General features: G+C 45.9%; 1 protein-coding gene across 1 annotated transcript in view; it reads right to left on the bottom strand.

The window, feature by feature from the left end:
- ARHGAP24 (Rho GTPase activating protein 24) overlaps positions 1-13,325 on the bottom strand; it is a 498,319-nt gene that overhangs the window by 328,477 nt on the left and 156,517 nt on the right. The gene's annotated exons all lie outside the window — the stretch shown is intronic.

The following is a 13,325-nucleotide window of genomic DNA, read 5'->3' as shown; positions in this document are numbered from 1 at the left end:
AAGTGAGCACTCCTTTTCACAGGGGCCCTACTAGTCTGTTGCTCCTGGGGGCCAGGAGCTTGTTCAGCCTCTCCATCAGAGGCAGACTCCCCTCCTCCTGACAGGGATGGACCTACAGCCATCACCCCTGAGGGCCCCAGCTCCTGCTGGTCTGGTGGTAGTACCTGATCTGGGGTTCCTTGGGTCTCTGGGGGTTCTAGCTCCTCCTCTGAGGAGGACTCATCCAGTGGGGCCATGATAGCTGTAAATAGAAATGCAGTACATCTCACCATCATGGGGAAGACTGTGACCAGGTGACCTGTGTGCCAGCTGTCTGTCTACTATCCAGGTGCTAACTGTTGATGGGCAAAGCTGAGGTCCCTACTTTCCCATATTAATATGGTTCTTTATCTTTCAACCAGACTTGGACTGGGCAGCTTTTCAAACAGAGGATGCCTTCAAATAGAGGACTGTCCTTTGTAAAGTAGGACACATGGGCATTCTAGTTTTATACCCCTACTGGAAAATGCTCATGCTCTGGCTTTGGTTGGGGGCTTCACCATAAAGAGGGGGCTTCACAGTTATGGAGTAGCATCCAAAACAAGCACCCCCTCCCTTTGTGCCTCAAACACACTTGGCACACTCATTATAGTCTACAAGTCTCGTGCAGACATAGCACTAAACACTGTTATGAACTAACCATTGTCTGTTGCTTTAACCCTGATTTTAAAAGACCAAACAAAAATGGATAGTGATGCCATGATTTAGCTTGCTGAGCTAAGCCCTGCTGCCAAAGCATGTACAAAGGGAGACATCAGTGATACCTGCTCGCTGTCTTCAGAGCAGAGAGGAGAGGTGATGAAATCATATCAACTCAACTGTGTTTTGCTCAGCACAGAAATGTTTTGCTTAGTGCAGGTCTAATACTTAAATGAGGTTAACACATTTAAACCATGGTTTGCAAACCCACTTAAAACCATGGTTTCACACCCTGGTTTGCACCCAGTCCTTAAGGACTCCCAATCCTCTAGTCAGAGCAGACACAACCATAATTCAAGAAAACAAAACACGATTAAGGATTATGCCTGCACGGGGCTTCAGATATTGCAAGGCAACATAGTGGGAGAGATGGTGTTAGGATGGGGCTGAAGTTTAGAACTTTATAGGTCAACAGAATGCACAGGACAGCTACACAGTAGTTATGCTTCTCTGTAAATACAACTGCATTTGAAGCTGACTATCCATCTTGTTCCCAGCAGATCGATCTGAGACTTCTATTTTCTCTGCCACCTGCAGCCCTGGGGCATGCAGAATACAGAATCTCATTTTGACATCATTAATAGCCTCATCGTTCCATTGAACACTGAGCAACCTGGCAGCCCCCAGCAGCAGCCCCAGTTTCAGAAGATGCATTTAATGGCCAGGATGAATTTTTTTTCTGTCCTTGGTATCCCGACACCTAATTACTTAAATCTAGTGCCTTCTCTCACCCAGGATTCTTTTTACAGCACAAACACCCCACCCCCACCCACCCAATGCATATACACATTCCCTTTCCCCGGTTTGTTCCATTTTAGCCTCAGAGGGGTGAGTATACTATGCAGGTGAGGGCAGACAGGGGACACATGGTATTTATTCATGTCATTATACCTTGAGGCAGTAATTGAAATTAATTGAACAGGTCGGCGCAGTCCGCCTCCAGCTTATTAAAGCAGGTCTTTTTTGGCCCACAGCGTTATTGCAAATATATTCCCAGAGATTTTCAGTTGTGCTTCAAATTCAACCATCCAGTGGAGGCTGGAGGCTCGGATGTCAGTGGGATGATGAATCTGCTCTAAGTTTCAGTCTCAGAACCAGTCAGAACTCTAAAGGAGCTATCCGAGTTGCAAAGCACCTTGGATACCTCCTTTGGAGTTCTGACTGAAACCCGCATTTTGCCACTGCATTTTGCGCAAATCGCTGTATTTTGCACAAGCAGGCTGCTGCATTTTGTTGCACTCTGGCTGCCACATTTTGCACCAGCTGCAGCTTCTGAACTGTCTTCAAAGGCAGCCCCACTTAGATTGTATTGCAGTTATCTAACTTGGAGGTTACCAGAGCATAGACAACTGAAACCATGTTATCCCTGTCCAGATAGGGGCATAGCTGGGCCACCAACTGAAGTAGAAGGCACTCCATGCCACTGAGGCCACTTGAGCCTCAGGTGACAAAGATGGCTCCAGAACAACCCCTCAAGCTATGAATCTGCTCCTTCAGGGGAGGGCAACCTCATCCAAAACAGGTTGAAATCCGTGGTGGAATTCTCCGCCATCCCTATACTGATGACAACGCACTCTCCAACTCCAGATGACCGCACTCAACAATTTCATGTAGATGTCAGCATGAGGGACAGAATTGACCCCTGTGGAACTCCATACTGGAGATCCATGGAGCCAAGCAATGTCCCCCAAGCACCACCTTCTGGAGCCCACCCTCCAAGTAGAAGCAAAACCACTGCAATGCAGTACCTCCCACTCCCAACTCAGACAGTCGTCCCAGAAGGATACCATGGTTGGTGGTATCAAAAGCTGCCGAGAGGTCAAGGAGAATCAACAAGGTCACACTCTCCTTGTCTTTCTCCTGACATCAGTCATCATATAGGGAGACCAAGGCTGTTTCTGAGCCAAAACCTGGCCTGAAGCTCGACTGAAATGGATCCAGATAATCGGTCTCATCCAAGAGTGTCTGGAGCTGTCTTGCAACCACCTGCTCAAGGACCTTGCCCAGGAATGGAACATTTGCCACCTAACAAACATTTGCCAACTAAACATAAGTCTAACAAAATATGACACCAGCCTTCTATTTTGTTAGACTTAAAAGTGATAAGACATTACATTTAATAATGTCACCTCAGGAACTCCTTGCAAGCTACATGAACATCATTTCATAATATAAAGAACCTGCCTCTCCTTACCTGACCAAACTGGGATGATCTACAAAAAAAGTCAATCCATCTGTCAAGCTTAAGTGGATCCATGTTTCTCCCCTAGGAAGGGTGGGACTACAAGACACTTGTAAGTATTTGGGTATTTGTTCCTTTTTCACGTATAGGGAGAGATTTTCCCACTTTGTAAAGTCTTTGTCTTGGTTGCCCATTCTGAAGTTGAAATAAAACTAGATGATCTCTTTAGCACGCAAGATGGCTGACAAAAATAACTTCTGGCTAGCTTGTTCACATAGCGGGCCCAAGCAGAGATTAGTCAAGATCTCTTGCTGGGAGAGACAAAGGCCGGAGGCAGTGTCTTGCTGAGGCAACTGGTTTCTCAAAGAAGAGGCAAATGGAAGAGCTCAGCTCCTCCTCTAGAGATCCCGTTTTCTTCTCCAGTAGTCTTTTGAGGCCACCGGACTCTGTCTCCTCCTCCTCCTCCTCAAGTTGTCCCAAAGGTGAATACCTTTTTATTCTCCCAGTATTTTAGCATTTTACCTGCCTAATCTTTTAGCTCTGATGTTTTACATTTGTATTTCAAATATCTGCATTGCTCCTAGGTTTCATTCTGGTTGTACTCTTATATTGTGGTTTTAAGCTTTCATATTCTATATTGTTTTATGCTGCACTCTGTGGTTTTAATTTTTGTGAACCACCCAGAGACCTTTGGCTATTGGCCGGAATACAAATCAAATCAAATCAATCATCAATCAATCAATCAATCAGTGTTGTCAGTTGGGGTGGAAACAGATTCCTTGAAGGCTGACTCAGCTTTGGCATGACCAGAGCTCACTGCTGGAGCCCATCAGCTGTAGGGAGTGGGCCCTACAGGGTATGCACTTACACATTGCCAAAAAAGAGGAATTGCATCACCACAAAAGAGGACTTTGCATAAGATTTGCATATGTGCACATTTAGAAATGATAACTATGATTTAAATAAAAAATACATCTCATCATAGTGGAGAAGATCAACCAGGTGACCTGTGTGCCTGCTCACTCTGCCTTTCCAGGCGCTAACTGCTGACTGAAAGTGGCGTTGAAAGGCTAACTGCCTTTCGAGGCTGCTGATCTTGCTCCCTATGGTTCAGGCACTAACTGTTGACAGGCCCCTGCTCTGCCCCCTTGTGCTTCTTTGACTTTAAGCCAGACTTGGACTGGAGTCTGGACACCTCCTCAAATAGAAGACAGCCCTCTGCCAGATCTTCAAAATAGAGGACTGTCCTCCATCAAGGGGGACACCCGGTTCCTCTGGTAGTCCCCCTAGGCCCCACTTAGATCTAGTCTCCTCTCAAAATCATCAAGACCCCAAACAGTGAGTGGGGTGGGCAGCAAGACTAATCACAGCATCATTCCACAATAGTTTCAATCTCTAATAAGAGTCTCCCTCTCTCTCTAACACACACACACACACACACACACACACACAAGCAAACGGTACTCTAATGAGATTAGACAGCCAGCCCAATAAACCACTATATCTGTCAGGCCTTAACACTTAAGTGACAGCTATTACAGCTACATTACTGACATTACTCAACCATTAATTAATAGTTCCCTGATTTTTTAAGTATTCTATATGTATTGTTTTGACTTTTGCTTTGTGCCATCAGTCACAAATTAATCACCACTGGATCTTCCATTCCCTTTGTTTGCTTGCATCACAGTTGCTCATGGCAACTGAGGAGCACGGGAGAAATGTCCCTACCATAGTACCCTCTTCTCACATCTACAAAAGCCTTTCTTTAAAAAAAAGAAAAGAGAAAGAAAGAAAGAAAGAAAGAAGGAAGGAAGGAGTAAAAAATAATAATAAAAAGATTCTATTCCTCTCTGCACCTTGATGGCTTCCATTTCCACTGTATGTTTTGTGCTGAAAAGAAATATAATTAAAAATATTGAGCTGCCACTGCCAACATGCACAGGATGTAACATCTTCAATACAAGTCATAAACAACTAATGCAAAGGTTGGGGCAGGAGGGGGTGGGGGAAGAATGCTGAAATGTAAAGGTCCGCTTTAGGGGTAAAGTTGAGAATGGAACTGAACTGAGCATGCTGCACTTTTGAGTGGAAGACTGCCAGGCCCAGAGTCAGCAGTTAGCATGGCCAGGCCCAGGGTGAGGCTGTCGCCTTGGCAGAAGGCCTGCAGTGGTACTGACTGGGGATGCTGCAGCATTTTCTGGTGGGCTCGCATAAGGTGTCAGTGAAATACACTGAACAAAGGGTGGCAGTGCTTTGTTCCCTCTGTGGCTGCCAGACAGACACCCCTTTTCTTTGGGGGAATGCCATAGCTCAGGGAGTGAAGCCTTGCTTTGAATGCCAGAGGTCCCACTCCCAGGTTCAGTTCTTGGCATCTCTAGCTATGTTGGGGAAAACTCCTGCCTGAAACCCTGAAGCACCATTACCAGTCAGTGCATACAATACTGGGCTAGAAGGGCTAATGATCCGATTCAGTTTTCGATATTCCTGGGGGCTCCAACATGGTGTCTAATTTTTAAAATGGGGAGGCTGGAATGCTGCACAGGGTAGTGCCAGCCTGCCGTGCCATCTTTATTTCCAAGAATGCCTCTGGGCCCTAAAGGCATTCTTAGAAAAATAAAAATGGTGGTTGGCTACAGGACAGCGTTTCACAAGTGTGTCCAGCCACCCATCAGTTTATCTTTTGTGAAATCAGTGCTTTGTTGTGCAGGGGCAGCCCTGGTTAGTACTTGGATGGGAGGCCACCTGGGAATCAGGCTTCCTGCGCTGAGCAGGGGGTTGGACTCGATGGTCTTGTAAGGCCCTTCCAACCCTATGATTCTATGATTCTAAGAATATGATTTGACATTTGGGGAGCAGATATCCCACTTCTGCTTTGTATGCAGTTCCTTGGCCAAGTTACTGATCTCTGAGCTTCATCACTTTGCCTTTTGTGAAAAGGGTGTTGGAGCAAAAATATGCGGGTTCAAGGGAGTGGTTTTGTATGTTGGTGCTCAGATCCCGACACCTCTGCCTTGTTCTTAGATTCTTGGGCACGTTACATTTCCTGTAGTCTCACCAGTTTGTGTTCTGGGAAATGGGTGATTTGTGACTGGCACCACCCACCATAGCAGCTATTTTGTGAATGCCAAAGACTAAATTTGGAGTGCTTTCCTTACAGCTTCAAAATTCTTGGTTTCTTCTTCTTTTTGTTGTTGTCCTGAATAAGGATGGCCAAACAAGTCATGTTCGAGATCGCCAGAATTCTCCAAACATTGCCTCGCCGCTCATCCTGTCCCTGATCCCTGTTCGCGGTCACTGCTCACTCTGCACAAACAAGAAACTTGCACAAACCGAGCAGCGATCAAGCGGGAGATTTGTGCAAATCTCCCCAAATTTACACAAATTTCCTAATCTGCACAAATTTCCTCCATAGATTAACCAAGGCTGATTCAGTCTACTGAGGAAATTTGCACAAATTAGGACATTTGCCTAAATCAAACTGGGAATCTGGAATGAGATGATCATGAGCATGTTTAGCCTTGGGCATGTTAAAGCCTTAAGAAGAGAAGATGGAGGAGAGACAGGATAGCGCTCTTCAAGTACTTGAAAGGTTGTCACAGAGAGGAAGGCCAGGATCCCTTCTCGATCATCCCAGAGTGCAGGACATGGAATAATGGGCTCAAGTTAGAGGAAGCCAGATTCTGGCTGAACATCAGGAAAAACTTCCTGACTGTTAGAGCAATACAACAATGGAGCCAATTACCTAGGGAGGTGGTGGGCTCTCCCATACTGGAGGCATTCAAAATTAGGCTGGACAGCCACCTGTCAGGGATGCTCTGACTTGGATTCCTGCATTGAGCAGGGGGTTGGACTCGATAGTCTTATAGGCCCCTTCCAACCCTACTATGCTATGATTCTATGAACATGTGTTTGACAATTTGAAAATATTTTTGGTGGACACACGCTTCCACTCATGTTTGGATCTTTGAACAGGGCATACTCACATGTGTTGTGAACAAAAACTAAATTCTCCTACATCCCTTGTTCCAAACTCTCATTTCACAGGAGAAAGTTTGAAATAAACTACAGCCATTGTATTCTCCTGTACCATCTCCTCTTTCTCATAGCAGGACCCTCAGGAAAGTTCCTGGAAGCTATACAGCTGCCATGTTCTTCTACAACTTCTCCTTCTCACTTCAGGAAGCCGTGATCCCTGGCATACCTGTTCCAACGTCACTGTTGCCTTTGGTAGCTCACATCTGCTCTCTTTCCAATAAAACCAACACCACTATCAGTCTATCCCACTCTACTTTCCTAGCGGCACTTGTGCCAAAGAAATGAAACAGACAAAACTAAGAAGGAGGAGAGAGGGATGTAAGGAAGTCCTTGCTTCTACAATTTGTTGGTAACGCTACAGGGATGGGGTGGAAAATATGATGGGAACTTTTCTTTGCATAGTAAACTACCCCTGGTTGGGGAAACAGCAGCAGTAAAGTAATACCAGCCAGTTCGCTCTTTCTTCAGCCATCCAGTGCATTCACCCTCTCATGTTCTTTTTGAGACTTGTGGCCACTCTTGGAACTGCTCCCACACTGCACTGAGCAACCCTGAATTGTTGCATTTGTGTATGAGGAAGCCAATGATTCTCAAATGCAGCTGTCAATTTCTTCAGGAGAAAGCATTTTATCGCATGAGCCCAGCTCCCGTCTTCAGCCGAAATACAATCCTACCACCTTAGGAAGAGCAAGGCCCAAGCGGAGTTCATAAGGCCAACACCCTAAACACAGTTTACTAGGGAGTCAATCCCATCGAACACAGTGGGCCATTTCTGAATAGACATCTGTAGGATTGTGCTGTAGAGAAATAAAATGGCAGCTGTTGTATTAAACCTCCTTCCTCCCCCTTCAAATCCTCTCACTTCATTCTCCTCATATTTAACATAATGCTGTTGGTGTATTTCACGCATAGTTAACATCTGAAATAGTCTAGCTTTGTGGGAAAGATTCTTTTGAGTTATGCTGCAAAAAACCTTAAGTTCTTGGCAGGAGAGGTTAGAGACACAATAATCAATTGCAGGGTAAATTAGGTTATTTATTAAATACAGACTGTGCCAGCTACAGAGGCAGCCACTTGAAAAGTCCTTCTGAAAGTGAGGATTTGGCTTGAGTCATAACTAACTTGATCGTGGGCTACTCCATATGCAGATTATTTTATAATTTATCTGGATTTATAACTAGACCATTCTCCACGGGCTTAGGCTGGGAGAAATTGAGTCAATTAAACAAGATTAAAGGGATTATATAAAACATGTACAACTAAATAAAATCCTTGCTCAGTTCCAGCCACTGAGAGCCAGTCAACATGTCAGGAAAAAGCATGCCGTACAGTCCTGTTGGAACACCACCACATCAGAAGGGGGGGGGGGGCGGGATCACATGTTTGAATGCTCTTCTGTGTTAAAAAGAAATCCTACATCAAGAGTGGGGAACATCTTCTGCATGGGGGACCAAATGACCCCTCCCCACCTGGCCTTCCATGGGCTGGATAATTCCTGGCCCATAAACATGCCCCTGCCCTGACGTCATCCGGTCCCTGGCTGAAGTGTCAGCTGGAACTCCAGAAGGCACCTCAGCCAGCAACCATCTTTTCTGTGTACTTTTCTGTGCACTGGCTGGGGAAAAGCCAGTACACAGACTGCACACGCTATGGTGGTGGAGTGAAATTGTGGGGAAGGTGAGGTTTAAACCCAGTGGAGGCACCTCTTTATGGGCAAATGAGATAGATACATACACGCATGCACACACACACACAAAGGAAAACATACGATTAAATATTTAATTGCATTAAATTAACCAGTTAAAGATTCCTGTGTGGACTAGGCTAGGTCAATGATCAATTCATCCTTGTTTTCTTCTGGTTGTCCAATCCCACTGCTTCTCTTTCATGTCTGAATCTCTGGTCATCCTCAGTGGCTCTTCTCCATGAACCTCTGCCAAAGGAAGTGAGGCAGGTGGTTACTAGGAGGACGGCCTTTTCTGCTGTGGCACCCCAGCTGTGGAATGAGCTCCCTAGCGAGGTTCGCCTGGCACCTACATTGTATTCCTTCCAGCGCCAGGTGAAGACCTTTTTATTTTCCCAGGCATTTTAGCATTTTAGCTTTCTAGATTTTTTGCTTTGATGTTTTAAATTTGTATTTTAAATCTCTACATTGCTGCTAGGTTTTATTCTGGTTCTATTGTTATACTGTGGTATTAATGTTTTTTATATTTTATATTGTTTTATTGTGTGCTTTTTGGTTTTAATTTTTGTGAACCACCCACAGAGCTTCGGCTATTGGGTGGTATAGAAATGAAATAAATTAAAAAAAAAATAGTCTGAAGCTGGTTATTTATTCAGAAATCACTCCTGCTAGCTGGGCAACAGGGAGGAACCTGCAGACTAGAGGGTCACATGACAAGGCTTCCTTGCTCCAGTTCTTCTCAGTACAGCTATGGCCCAATGACTTGTTTCACTTTTGGGCTCTTCTTCTCAGGGAATTGGTAAAACTTTCAGCCAATTGCTGCTGAGGTTGCCAGCAGTTGTAAGGCAACTTTTAGCCAATAGCATAAATCCAATGCCACTTGCGTGGGGCCTGCCCCTCAGATACCTCTTGGAAAATACTTCCCTCCAATTGGCTGCCTTTTCCCTATTAGACCAGGGCCTTATAGGCACCAGTTGCCATATTTTCAGGGGAGAGGGAAGGCACAGTTCTAAAGAACAGATCCCCCCACCCGTTGCCTTGCTATTTGCAAGAGGTCTGGTTCCTCTAACAGGTCCAGTTGGTGAAAAAAGGTAGGCCTGGCCTATCGGGCTTTTTCATTCAAATTTGTGCCCCGGTGTCCCCTCTTTCCAAGGAATTACATTCAAATTTGTGCCCCTTCCCTCTAAGGAGCTCAAAGTGGCAGACATGTCATTCCCCCAACTCCCTTTCATCCTCACAAAAAACCAAAAACAAACGATCATTAAGGTGTGAGATAGTGTCCGGCATAAGTCACCCAGTGATTTAGCTATATGGCTGTGTAGGGATCTGAAGTGTTCAATATTAAGTCTTTCTCAATAAATAAAGAAGTGCAGTTCTGCAGTCTATGGTTGCCACCCCTTCAGGATTGGCCTGGAGTCTTCAGGAATCTGTATTACTCTCCAGCAGATTATTGAAACAAATCGTATCTCTTCGGAGGGTTGTGTTATGTATTGTCTTTTTATTGTCGCCTCACACAGCCCCAATATGGAGACTGTTTATTGTACTGTGCTCATGCTAAAAGAGCGTACAATAAAAAGACTCCATATTTGGGGCTGTGTGACGTAACCCAATCATACAATCACACTCCCCTCCAAGGTCATGTTTCTACGACTAAGCTAGAGCAGTAATAGACTGAAAACAAATTGTGCTTTCTTTAGGAGAGGAGAAATCATGAATACTATACACCAACTCCAGTTAAATTTATTTGCAAGACTGACCTACCAAGAAAAGCTGCAGGACAAAATACTGGGACTCCACCAGCCTCCTCACACAAAAATACACCAGACACAAACACACACTGGACTGTATCAGATATCATTTGCTATAGGAGTGGCAGATTGAGACTTTTCAAAAAACACATTGTAGGGGGAAGGGCCAGTGAAGGGCTTTTGTTTGGCATACTGTGGTTATCCAAAAGAAAACCATACATGCGTGTTGTATGTGCGCGCCACTACAACCCAGTGGAGGCTGATGGCTCCGATTTGGGGGGGGGGGATAAAAGAATCCATTTAAATTCTAAATGGGATTAGAATAAATCCATTCTAAATCCATTTAGAATGGATTTATTTGGGCTGTAAATCCATTCTAGGTTTCAGTCAGAACCAACCAGAATGCTACATGAGCTATCCAAGGTGCTGAACCTATTTTGGGGATAGGATTCCATACCTTGGAGAGCTGATTTAGAGTTCTGGCTGGTTCTGACTGAAACCCAGAATGGATTGACAGCCCCACCAAAATTGGAGCCACCAGACTCCACTGCTTCATTTGCTGTAGTGGCACAAGCTAGACATGAGCAAAAGAAAGAAATTTGCCCCACCTACTCCAAACTTCACCAGCTGCCACTGTTTAAACCTCACCTGATTGCTAGAAAACATCTGAGTGGCAGTTCCCCTTTCCCTGCTTAGGGATGGGCGAACATGTGACATTTGAGCTAGCTGAGGTTCTCTGAATTCTCCCTCAAAGCTCGGTTCACCTCATTTGGGTTCCTGAATATGAGCGGCTTTTTTTCCCCTGACTGGGAAACATACACATGTTTTATTGGGAAAATGCACATTTTATAAAATGTGCATGCAAGATGTTAGGCTGGATCTGTTAGGCTGGCATGCAGAAAAAACAGGGCCTTTTCAGAGGTGGCCTCAACACTGTGGAATGCCTTATTGACATGCACCTACCCCTTCTGTGCAGGCATTCAGGTGAGCAGCAATGCCCCTTCTGATTAAAGTTGCCATCAGTTGGATTTGGCTTGTACAGTCAAAGCACCTTTGCAAAGTATTCTATATTCTTGCTACTGTGGGTGTTATGCCTTGTATCTAGGGATGTTAGAGAATTCTGCCACGGACTCCAATGAAGCTGGATTCTTTAGAATCTGGGCCCCCGGAGTCCGTGGCAGAATGGAGCAGTCCCCCATGCCACCCTGTGATATTTTCCCAGGACAGACCCTACCTGGCGTTGGCCGGTCCGGCCCGTCCACTGCCCCGATCTGTGGCTGTGAATGGCTACCCCGGTCTGCGGCCGCCATTTGCCTCCCTGCGTTAGCCGTGATAGGCTACGTTAATATATATGTAGCCTATCGCGGGTAACGCAGGGATGCAAATGGCGCCCGCTACACCGGACGCCATTTGCAGCCGCAGCCCGGCAGCGGACAGAAGTCCAGCTGTGGGCAGGTCCGGCCAGCAGCTCCGTGGACTCAATGCAGAGCGGAGCTGGCCGGGGAGGATTCCAGCGGGAGGGACGGATCACTTCGCCCCCACCAGTGGATGCCCCTACCTGGAACGCGGTAAGCAATCCGCCCAGCCCTACTTGTAACTGACCATGCCCTTGTTTGTATTAGGGATGTACAAAAGTCACTTACCATTTCGTGGATCTGCTTCGCGGTGGGGGGGAGGCGCTCCGGCCCTCCCTGCGGAATCCTTGATGGGGAGGAGGCGCTCTGTCCCTCCCCCTGGAGTCCTGCCCGGCCAGCTCCACTCCATGGGGATTCCACGGAGCCGCCAGCTGGCTCCGCCCACAGCCGGACATCCGGCCGCTGGGCAGCAGGGAAACAAATGGCAGCTGCCGTAGCCGCCGCCGTTTGCATCCCTGTATTTAACCGGGATAGGCTACGTAAAGTCTTACATAGCCTATCACTTCTGGGTTAAAAAACAAACAAACACGCATACGCAAAAGGTGGCAGCTACAGCGGCCGCCATTTGCGTTCCTTTTTTTTTGCCATTTTAGTCTACATAAATATTTACGTAGACTATTATGGCAAAAATAACGGGGAACACAAATAGTGTAGTGGGCGCTATTTGCATTCCTTTTTGATTCTCCGTTTTAGCCTACGTAAATATTTACATAGACTAAAACGGCGAAAAATAAGGAACGCAAATGGCGGCCGCCGTAGCCTCCACCATTTGCGTATGCCTTTTTTTTTTTTTTTACCCAGAAGTGATGGGCTACCTAAGTCTTTACGCAGCCTATCACATCTGGGTAAAAGAAAAAGAAAAAAAGTCCAGACTGCAAATGGCAGCGGCGGCAGTCAGTTGGAAGACCAGCCGCCGCCGCCGCCGCTGGAGCCGCCGCTGTCCGGAACATCCGCCCCAGGTAAGTCTCATCCTGGGGGGATCCGCGGGGGGGGGGGCAGGCCATTCCGTTATGGATTTTGGGGGGCCAAATGCCAGTGCATTCGGCCTCACTGAAATCCATGGCGGGATTCTCTGCCATCCCTAGTTTCTATGCTACTTTGCGAGAGCTTAGCTTTAAAGAGCAGGTTCGAAATACCTTAAGGGTGCAATCCTATGCATAACTGAGTGGGGAATGCTGGGAGTTGAAGGACTTTTCTCTGTGTAAATATGCATAGGATTGCACCTTAAATGAATAAAACAAAATGAATAAACACTGATGATTGGAGAGTTGGATTTCCTCTTACTTCTCCCTCAATCATGCATGACAATACAGAACCAAAATGTCCCTAAGGAAGTACTATGCAAAGCAGATACACTAAGAAGAAGGAATAATTTGGGAGTTAGAACATGTTCAGCAGGAAGGGCATGGAAATTATTTTGCACCTGCCTGAGATTCTGATAAATATTTCAATTCTACACACAATTAAAAAGCAATGATGCACCTTCTTTGGAATGAAAAACATCAGTTGAGCAAATCGGG

Source organism: Heloderma suspectum, chromosome 5, assembly GCF_057233095.1.
Source record: "Heloderma suspectum isolate Gila_16-S chromosome 5, 16-S_ref, whole genome shotgun sequence".
Lineage (NCBI taxonomy): Eukaryota > Metazoa > Chordata > Lepidosauria > Squamata > Helodermatidae > Heloderma > Heloderma suspectum.
This window is presented reverse-complemented; position numbering and strand designations above follow the sequence as displayed.